This window comes from Ruditapes philippinarum, unplaced genomic scaffold (assembly GCF_026571515.1).
Source record: "Ruditapes philippinarum isolate M1 unplaced genomic scaffold, ASM2657151v2 ctg8280_1_1_1_1, whole genome shotgun sequence".
NCBI classification, from domain to species: Eukaryota; Metazoa; Mollusca; class Bivalvia; order Venerida; family Veneridae; genus Ruditapes; species Ruditapes philippinarum.
This window is the reverse complement of record NW_026860399.1, coordinates 29,698-41,530: the sequence shown is the minus strand read 5'-3', so window position 1 is coordinate 41,530 and position 11,833 is coordinate 29,698. Positions and strand designations below refer to the sequence as shown.

At 31.7% G+C, this 11,833-nt stretch overlaps 1 long non-coding RNA gene across 1 annotated transcript; it reads left to right on the top strand.

Moving 5' to 3' along the window:
* The first annotated feature begins 10,994 nt into the window (after positions 1 to 10,994).
* LOC132759928 (uncharacterized) lies at positions 10,995 to 11,592 on the top strand. Its single transcript, XR_009629789.1, has 2 exons — positions 10,995 to 11,080; positions 11,417 to 11,592. It is a non-coding gene; the product is annotated as an uncharacterized LOC132759928 (long non-coding RNA).
* The last annotated feature ends 241 nt before the right edge of the window (positions 11,593 to 11,833 follow it).

The following is an 11,833-nucleotide window of genomic DNA, read 5'->3' as shown; positions in this document are numbered from 1 at the left end:
TTTTTTGGGAAAATTTCGTTAAAATAATTTCAAACTTTTTTTGTAACCCGCATACAATTAGACATGTTAGATAACCCAAAAATTTCGTCTTAGGTAATTGATGTTGTAATACAATTTTGTTTTATTTATTTTAGGTAATTTTTATCGGGGGCAGTTTGACAGAGGTTGGGGGGTCCGGGAAATGGGTTGGGAAGCAAAAGTAAAAACGGGTTTTAAAAAAATTATAAAATTTTTTAAACCCTTTTTAAACAATATTTTTAATTTTGAAATGTTTGTAAATCTAAAATATATCGTTGACTATTGTTATTATTGTGTTTTTTTTTTTATTGCAACTAATTTTTGAAACCTGATATGTTATAATGTAAAATTTTAGAAACGAAAAAAAAGGTATAGTACGATTTTTTTGACTTGAAAGGGTTGGGGGAGGGGGGGGTTCACATGGGGAGGTCAGCAGGCGCTAAAGTAATTTAACATTAGCTTTCCCCCTTGTATCTAAAAAATTTTTTAATACCGTCTTATGATATTACAGCCGAATTTTTTCAAACAAATCTTCAATTAAAAACAACGTGGCTATTTTTAGAGGGCACCATAGGAAAAAGTCTTGGAGGTCCTTCATTGACACGGGGCTTTGGTGTTCACGCAGGGGTAAGGTATTCAAGAAATCCTTCGTTTATAAAAAAGACTCCTTGGAAGTACATTATAGGAGTGGAAATGGCATGGGCGAACGGGGTGGTAATATTATTCTTACAATGAAAAATTTTGAATATTAACTTTTAAGATATCAGACATCATAACTTCTCACACCGTCACAAAAAATTTTCTGTCGTGTCATAAAAAAAGTTAAAAGTTTAATTGTTTTTGTTTTATTCAATTTAAAATTGCTTTACAAAATATTTTTCGATCCGATTTTTGATACAAGGTTAAACGATTGAAAAAAAATGCATAGATTTACACTTGTTTTTTACAGGTCTCCAGAATGGTGGTGCAGGAAAATTTGGGGAAAATACGCCGCGGGGAAAAAATAGTGGTGGGACGGTAAACCACAAACTCTTACAACTCAGTAACCCGAAAAGCTGGGCCCATCCTTTTTAAGGAACCTATCCTCAACTTCCGGTAGGATTCAATGGAGATTTTTGGGTCATTGGGAATGTTCGGAAAATATGGGTTACCCCCTCTGCGCGTACCTGGTCAATTTCTATGTAATTTATATGTTATCCTAAATATCATAAAACCATGAAATGTTGCCCCAATACGTATTTCTTAAATTTTAATTTAATTAGAAGTATAAATGTTTTTCCAAAAAAAAATTGATTAAATATATATTGAAAAAAAATTTAATCCCTACTGAACCCTCAAAAACGAAAAAAAAATTTTTTGCGGGCTGGTTTTGATTGAGCCGTTCATGGAGGGGTACTTGGAAAGTGCAAGTATTACGTTCACGCCCCCTTAGCACCGGTTTCGCAGAATTCAACTTTTAAATCATGGAAATGGTGAATTTTTAAATTGAGAAAACCCGCAGATGTGTTCTCTGGAACCTTCAATGTGAACGTTAGTGCCCATTCCATGAAAAACGGGGTAGGGCCCCCAAATTTAAAAAATGCGTGTCCCCTAAGGAAAAAAATAGGCTGAACTAAAAAAAAATGGACAAAGTTATGTTTAATTATTTCAAGATGATTTCTTCAGGATTTTACCTGAAAAATAGTTTAAAAATTTTTGTAACTTTCATTTCAGAGACAAAGTGTTCCTAGAAATGAAACATAGATAAAGCTCTTTAAAGAAAAGCAGTTTTATAGAAGCTTAAAGAAGGTAATAGAAGCGTAAAACATCCAGAGCAAACCAAACACATCAAGCAAACAAAACATGAGACACATATTATCTTGTATCAATTTTTTTTTTAGCACAAATGATGACGTTTTCCCGGAATAAATATTTTTAAGCATAGCAAAAGATCAGAAAAATAAGGTTTGGCGGAAGTATTCAAATCGATTGAAATTTTCAATGATATAAACTATTTATAACAATTTAAGAAATATTTACAAAATTCCTTTATTTTTATTTGTAAAGAGTGGGAGATGAGAATGTTGTATTTAGGAATGTTTTAAATTAATCAGGTGCGTATCTAAGTTGCGTGAGTTGTTTTGTATATAATTTCAGAAAACTTTTTTTTTTCAAATTTGATAAATTATAGGTCGTGTTTATGTTTTTTTGTATTTATTGTTTTTTATTGTCATGTTATTATAAATAAACTGTCAATTTAATTTATTTTGTTGTTTCATTCACTGCTGTTTTTATCATCACGATTTTATTTCTTAAAGCATATCAAAATAGTAATAGATAACATTTTATCTGTGATCTTTGAACAAATTAATTATTTAGTGCGTATTAAATATAATCCCATCGATCAAATTATAAAATTGAGTGTGGTAAAATACGGTGGCGGCGTACATATTCTAAACGTTGTCGGGGCTAGACGGCTTTACGTTAACGTGAATAAACGAGACTTTTGTCTTATGAAACCCACCTGTTGAAATATTTAAATCTATAGTAGTGATTTTTACCCTATCAATTATGTCTAGTCACTTTGGTGATTTGAACATATTATAAATGCATGTTCGATACTTATTATATTTTTTCTTACCATGTTATCTTAATCTATTTGTCGAATTTGATTATAATTATAAAGAGACTTTTAAAAAATAATGGGCAAAATATAAGATAAAAGGAAGAAAGTATTGCAACAAAAATATTTGAAATTTACCTTCCCATCAAATGGAATCTCAATTTAGAAAAATAGGATAGATAAATAGTTTAGGGCGATAAAGACCTATCCAAGATATTATACTCGTATAATATAAAATATACTGAAAATTACATGTACATATCCGATGTAAGAAATAATATAGTCATTCGAATAAGTCGTATTATAATCAAATCATTTTAATATGTCGAAAGAGATCAATCTAATGATATTCTTTCACAGATTTCTGTTGTAATATAGTTCACCATAAATCTGACGCACCAGTGGTCCAGAGAACAGTATTCTAAACAATTTTTAATAACGCATATTTTGTCTAGGGATGCAACATAAACCCAAACCGATTTACTTCCAATAAGGCTCATTACACAGCAACAAACGATATATAAAATATTATTCTGAATTCCAAAATATAGTACAAAATACATATAATATATTAGTTAAAAAATCATGTACCTATTCTAATGAGCAATAAATCATAAGAGAAATATTGAGTAGGTTTTAAACTGCGTTCAGACTTGTCGGACGTAAGTTAACATTGTTTGACGGCGACGTGCATCCGTCCATCCCTCATTTTAACAAGGCTCATTTAAATAACACATTTTTAAAATGAGTTTTTTTACGTTTTTATAATTATCTTTCGATCTGTCTTTTTATGCTCCCAATGTGAATAATACATGTAGTTTTTTGTTCAAATCAGTACAGCTTATTCTTATTGACCTCTTCTCAGAAAGCAATAGTTGGTATTTAACAAAACTTTAAGAAGTTTTTCTAAGACTCTAACACTTATATCCCTTTACTGGTATTTGTTCTGTATCCATTAGCTGGATCCTTTCTCAGTAACCACAGCATCTGCCCTACACTCTTCACTGTGATGAACAAATTGTGTTTGATTTTGTAATATTGCATGCAAATAGAGTCATGTGACCACTGTCATCCTGGAAATTGGTATTGAGAAGGGAAATACTATTTATGAATATACGAAATGTTGTGTTTCTAAAAAAAGGCAACTACCATATATTTACTTCAGCTTTTCAAAAGTCATTTCATTTTCAAATAATTCAAGTCACGCTTAATTTAAAATTAAATATATATTTCTTATGCTAGTTGTTAATTCATCTAATATGTTTTATGTATTTATTTTTACAATGCGCTTGTAATGAATAATAGCTTGTTTCTTATTTAATTTTTAAAACTTTCATCTTTTAAAGGCCACTGTTAATATGAGCCGTTCTGGTCAACGACAAAAACCAAAACATAAATGGGTTTTGCGACCAGCATGGAATCCAGACCACACCTGCGCATCCCGCGCAGTTTCTGATCAGGATCCATGCTGGTTTCGCTTGCCAACTCTATAACAAGTAGAGAAACTGATAGCGAACAGCATGGATCCTGATCAGACTGCGCGGATGCCTTTCTGAGGTAAAGGAAAACGGGGGTGCACGGCTAGACGAAATATAATTAATATGCATAAATTAATGTTATATTTAAAATGCATAACGCAAGTCATAAAAGGCTGTTTTATCATATTTTTATGTAAATTTTTATTATTTGACCCTTACCGTACTTAAACCGTCTCGTATTTTTTTTTTACAATCCGCTTGTTTTCAAAAATGTTATACCACTCTTTTAAGGTTTATTGAATAAGATACAAATCGTTCTAAACAAAATGAAATTTCAATGATGAATATCACAAAAGTACGTCATTCCAAATGATTTTTTGTCTTTGCGTATTTATACATTCAAGACTTGAAGTACTATCAAGGGCGCATTTTAATGCATAATGAAATCCTAAGCATTACGTTCTAAAATCCATTTGAACATGTTGCGTACTGATCAGATACTATATTAGATTTTGTTATGAGTTAAACTTACTTTTAGAAATACCTAGGGGTGAAGAGTTTCTGTTATCATTTGGCAGTTGATACCACTCAGAAACATTACTTGGAAGAAAAGCATTTGAATAAAGCTGAGAATTGCAATGAAGACTTCTTGAGAATTGCTAACATTACATATGGGTCCATCGCCAACATTAACAGGCAGATAGGAGCGAGGTATGTTATAATTCATTTCAAAAATTAATGAAGCCTATAACTGCTGAATGAAGCGCTTTAAGTCCAATTTCCTTGTACATATAGAAACACGTTTTGTGAGGCCTGTGATAATTATGTATGCTTCACGCTGAAATTCCTCAATTTAAAGTTATTGATGTGTTTTATATTATCCAACACAACATTTGGTGCGATCAAGAAGTGGTCTTATAAAACGTGATATAGATTAAATTTCCCTATCAAGGATTTTCTTTTTCAGATTACAATTGTTCTGTTGCCTGTGACGGTGTCGGTCTGAGGATTTGAGAATGTTACACCTTCGGTTGTTTGGACTAGTGATACTTCTGGCACGTGTGTATCGTTCATTGTAAATGAAGGGTTGGTAGATTTGGAAACTTGCCGATTACATTATAATAATTATTCAGTAATACGTTTTGTGCATCATAAGTTATAACATGGTGATAAAATGGAGGTTCACGTGACCCTCACTTTAATACGCAACAACTACTCATGTCATACAGAACACGTATTCATGATTTACTTTCCCGTTTTATACATTCAAACTTCAGTAATTTTCAATGTAAGTATGCATTTCCCCCATGTCTACCAATTGAAATGCTTAATTTCTTCAGACCGTAATATCACATGTATTTACATGACGTAGAAAGGCAGAAAGAAAATAATCTTGTTGCTTGCGTAATAACAAAACTCCTTGCATCAAATTAATATTATTGCCAGAGTTCAATAGCGTCATCATGGGAATAATACAGCGAATGAAATGTCGCACCCACATCAGCAAGTTGGATGTTTACCTGAAAAATGTACGTGCATTTAATCAAAATTATTTTGTTTCCCCCAGTGTGAAAAGAGCGATTTATTATTCAAATTCAATTTGTATAGTAATTGAGAATATGGTAGTGCACTTACTTACTTAAAAAAGGAAATTCGAAACCACCAACGATATAATTATTGTGATAGAGTCAGACAATTTTAAACATAATACCTGTTACGTCGGAATATGATGTAAGTTGCTCCAACTAATTACAAATATTGATTTGATATACAAGTAGCATATACGTAGAAACATTTTTTGATTTGAGACCCAAGTAGCTTATTGGTATTGATATGCAAGTATTTTGCCTAAAACTTATTTAACTGCCGATTTTGCAATCATTATGTGGTGGTTAGTTTGTGGTTGTTTTAGCTATATCAACAAAGCGTGACAATCGTCATTTACTACAAGGGGAAATCTATTGCTCAATGCGTTGTATCGAAAGTACTAAGGTGTCTTTTAACTACGGCCCAAAAGTAAGGCGGCATAGCTCAGTGTGCTAAAGGTATAATGTTCGATGAACTTAAGTTCCTTGAATGCCTTGATGTGGGAATGTTGATAATTTTTGTTCATTTCATTCAAATGTCCCGAACTTTCTAACTTTTACCCACTTTTATGGAATTTCCTTTTTAGGACAGAAGCAACTGACATTGTAGGACAGAAAGCACTTGACAGATTTATGACACTTATTTGAATGAATTTTCTTGTGATGTAATATGTGCCAAATTAAAGTATAATAAAGAAATTAAAATAAAAAAAAAAAAAATAAAAAAAGAAAAAAGTAACATTATTAAAAAACAATGAAAAACATTAAATTGTATCAAAAGTGTTTAAAGTAATCAACAAAAATACAAGATGTCAACGTAAGACTCGAACCAATAACAAGCCTGGAAAGATATTCTCGACTCGCTTATCCTTACCAATTGCTATATAGACGCCTGTAAAGATACCGATTTATGTAGTAATATGTTTTAGGATGGCTACCAATTAAACACCTTAGAATTTTAATATCTCAACGTTTTATAGCTGTTTAGAGTAAAAAAAACTGTAAAATAGTTAACCATTTGGTGGTAACCTGGAATAATATTGACCATAGATCATTTCCACACCAATATTGAAAGCACCCAGAACATCTATTTATATGATACTTGGTGTGATTTCTTCAAGATTGTAATAAAACATTTTAATATTTATAATAATAAAAACGACAATGAAATTTTTTGAAGAGGTTTCTATTTTATATATACTAAATGAAAAGATATAGATGTAGTGCATTGTATTGTTTATATTTTGTTAAATAAGATATAGTGAAAGTATAGGGACAATAATTTCATGTAGAAATGCATAATGCGACATCGGTGGTCTATTTCTCTACAGAAAATGAACGAGACCGTAACATCCATTCTCTTTCCGACTCTCTGAAAATATTTATGCATCCCTTACAATATCCCTTTTTTAAAGCTTAAAACGTTATATAATCAGACATCAACTAAAACAAAAAAATAATGAATATATTTGTATTAATTTGAGATTTAGCAGACGTTCAAAACATTAACACAATCTGAAATGTTTCGTATCATATACCTAGTGAGCTTTACAATAACATTCACGTTTTGTAAATACATTATAATATCCATTTAATAAAAATATGTCAGATGTATCATTTTAAACTTTTGTAAACTTAATTAAATTTGTTTTAATATTTTTTTTTACTAATAATTCTCTTTCATTGATACAAGTGACACCATTTTATATGAAGCACTAAAACACCACGATATTTTGATTAAAGTTTCTTCTCTATAAACAGTTCCAATAAAAAGACAACACATTCATTCATCAAAGATCGGAAAATACAAACTAACGAACCCTTTGTTGCATAGTAACCTTGACTTACAATATGGCTGACAAAACAACATGTACATGTATATGCTAATAGGAACATCATGCTTGACTTGTCCTTAATTACATCTAACGTCATCTAATTTGTCTCAACATATACATATTGTAAAACGAATTTATATAATGATGAATGTGGTTGTTCTATGTTTATATTATCCCGAACAAGTGTAAAGTACATTTTGGCTTAAAGTGTAACAGTATATGCACCTACATGCGCCTTTGTATTGATATATCGAACTAACAAAAGCCATAAGCAACAGAAGAAAAGTACTATATTACTGTTTATTGCAAGATTACCATGATAAGACATTTTCTATGTAACTATATTGATGTTCTATGTAAATGTACAAGTTGAATAAATGTGTGTTTTCTTCTCTTTTTAACACCATATAATTCAGTAAGCGTACTTTTATAAGAAATGAACGAGCATTACTCTGAATATGTTCAATAATAGATACAATACCATATATTTATACATTTACAACTTATATCTTACATTTATCATTAAGACAGCCATATGATGTATAAACATTTACTTTAATACAATAGATGTCACAGAAAAAAGTTCTATCATTGTCACGTTTAATTACACTAATTCAATTTGCGACAAAAGACAACAAAAACAGTTGTAGCCTATGAATAAATTAATTTGTGCAAAAAGTAAATGTTGTAAATAATACACAATCCGGATTTTCAGATTTTAATATTTGAATGCTTCGTATTCATTTTTACTTTTCATAATTTTTCCTTAAATGTGTACGTTCTGTTACATTATGCTTACCTTTACAATATGAATAAGATAACATTACTACATGTAAATTTTTGAAAATCTTAATCGCTAAAGCATGTTTATTTTGTACATTAAACCTCCAAAACGTCATCGTTTACATGGGTATGACGTTAACGATAATTGATCAATTAATGTTATAAGGAAAACAATTAACGCTAGTTATCCTCGCGTTATTTCAGCACGTTTATGAGAACACTAAAACGTCGACGTACGATTGGTTGACAACGTATGATGTCATACCACAGCTGATTGCGGTTTTCTTGATTGACCTTTTAAGACAACGTTCACGTCGATCTATATAAAAAGACGGAGAGACCACTGCAACTTCAGATATCAAGGATTTGTTCAGTGGAGTAAGTCGGAGAAAGAAGTAGGAACTTTGAAGCCAGAAAATTGTATATATTATACAACAAATATACAAAAAAAAAACTGAAAAAAAGCAAAAACTTAAACCAAGAAAAAGAACTTAAGAAACAAAAACAGAGAAAATAAGGTAAGTGTTAGAAAAATAAAGTCACTTCTTTAAAACCAACGCGATTCAAAAAGTTGTAATGTCTACATAAATAATTATTAAATACAGTTGTTCATAAAATTTTTTACTTACATGTAATATCACTATAACTTATTTAAACAACCTTTGAAAATTTGTGTTTACTATAAGCAGTTTCCTGATTTTTTCGCTATTAACAGTATCAGGATGGTTATTTAAAATATAAATTGAAACGGAACAAGATTTGCGATTTTTAACAATAATTTTATCTAAGTATATCATTACATAAATAATAAATTATGTGTTTTTTTCTTCAGATTTGAAGAAAAATTAACAAGATGAACCTCTTTCTTCAAAACACTCGCATGTTTCGTTTTCGTGTCAGCAGTATTTGGACAAGGTAAGACCACTTTTATCAACTTACCTTAAGATAATTTATTTAACCGCATTCCAACGATTGTTTCATTATCAAAACCAACAAAAAGCACACTGTCTTTGTCTTATAGTATTAAAACAAACAGTTCTAAGTAAAGAAATAGTATCATGCCTGCTATTTTAAAACAATCAGTTCTTTATCACATAAATGGTTATCCTCCTACTTTGAAAAATAATAATAAAAAAGTAAGCAAGTTGTTATCAGATACTGGCTGTAAACATTTAGACAAAATTTTACTACACTATCATCATTAGATAATGTATGCATACAACAATTTTGATGATAAGTCTTGGAACTTTTTGCGCTTAATTTATTTTTTCATAGGTAAACATTCCTTGCAACACTAACATGTCTCCGATATGAAAAATTGGAAAGATCAATGGGCAACAGTAAGCTGTTAGATATGACTGTTTGTAAAACAAACATTTAGAAAAATTACCATTTTGAGGTCAACATGCTATATCAAACATTTATATTTTAGGTTATCAAGGACGCCAACGCAAACCAAACGTTATCCCAAAGAAACCTTTACATACAGGAGAATTTGATCCATTTGCTAGTAGATTTGACAATGGTCTTGACAGCCTAAGAAGAGGGGGTATGTTCGGCATGCCAGAAGACATTCAAAGAATACTTGGCAGTACAGTAAATGGGGTGTAATGATGGGTGGAATGAATGGATTGCCTCGACATGGTGGTACGTTGAACTCAGATGGTTTGGTCAAAATGGTTGGGGAGCTGACATTTAATTGAACCAGTCATTCCTGCTGTTCAAATGTGGAATGATTCCTTTAAACGGTGCTGCTTTTCCGGAAGATTATAGCGGTCAGGAATTGGTATTTGATAGGAGATTAAACAGATACGTTATTAAGCCTAGTGCTTCAGTTGGACATCAAATTGCAAAGAAGCTTCATGTTGTTCCTACCGGTCATAAAAGCGTGAAAGCTGAACATAACATGGTCAAGCAAAGCAAATCATATAAGATAGAAAAAACATTAGGTGGTTGCCATTTGGCGGTTATAGGAGGTCCCATCGGCGGCATTGGGGCAGGACCATTTTGGACCTACTGTAAACCGACTTGGAACTGTCAATGCTGGAGATATAACCGTTGATGACCCAAGAGTTATTGCCCATAATATTGGAGTTGCTACACTTGGTGCAGATGCTGTGCTGGTCACAACATTGCCAAAAAACTCTGGTACTCCTGTAATTCGTGGATTTATAACCCACACGGCCCTGTGTCTTCTTCAATAGAGCATGATATGGTTAAAACATTTCTGGAGTTGTAGCAAATGATCCTTTCGGAGTTGGAATTGATCCTTTAGGCCAGGTTGCTCATGGGGTAACATGAAAAGTTATCAAATGGAAGACACATTGGAGTTTCAAATTTTGGACCACTTAATAATGGCATTGGAATGCGTCCTTTTGGAGTAATGGGTAAGACAGCAGATCCAGTCCACAATGTAGACAAAGTGGACAATCTGGAATGCAGGTATCGGTCACGACCCACTTGCTGCATCTTTAGGTCATGGAATAGCAAAACAAGCCATAGGTGAAGCCGCTAATGTTATAAACATGGGATCTAGAGGTGGCCTTGCGGCCGGAGACCCGCTTGCTATTGCTGCCACAAACGGTCTTGTAAGGGAGTCTCTCAATGTTATGCCGATAAAACGATTGCTATGGCTTCGTCTGGAGTTGGCGGACATAGAGGTATCGGTGCAGGCATTGAGTATCTTTGGTCAAAAATGCAATGATTCACCCAACACCAGTGAAGAAACCTCCTCCAAAATTCCCGACTGGATATGTAGGCCGAAGAAGGCAATAAAACGTAAGTACTGATATAAACAACTTTACATTTCGTTTAAAAATATCACTTTTGAATACAAAGGAAAATAATGTAAATGCTGAACCAAGGTTAATGTATTGTATAAGTTACTTGGCAACTTCATGAAAGTGCAAGAATGTAGATTTTGTATGATTTAAAGGATGTAATAAAAATGTGCATAACATATTTTGGAAATTTGAATTATAATTTTGAGATCGGGAAATATTTGCACGTTTAATCTCATCAGATCATTGCCATAGTGTCAACAGCGGCCAATATTACAGATTTGTTTTGTCAGATCCAAACCGTTATTACAACTTTTCCATATCTTTCTTACAGAATAAATGGCGCTTCATCCAAGACTTCTGTGCAATATCGTCTGCTGCCTCGAGATGGGAAGCAACTTCTGCGAATCCAACTACAATATAAATATTGTGATATGATATTTCCAATATATGTGTAATAAATTGTAATAAATTTATTAATATAATTAAAATAATATAAAAAACAACAAATATTGTATTTATGATTTGTATTTGCATGTACTTTTATTCTAAGAGTGAATAATACATACATTTCACTTCTGCTTAAATGTCAAACAACATTGTAGCATTACAAACTCTTTACCAAATTTTATTCTTTTAGATTTGTTGCCTTTTGGAACAACTAGAAAACATTTACTCTCCTAAAAATAACTATTCAAAAATTTCATATGAATAAAACAAAAATTTCTTGAACTGCAATTTCAAAGTGTAT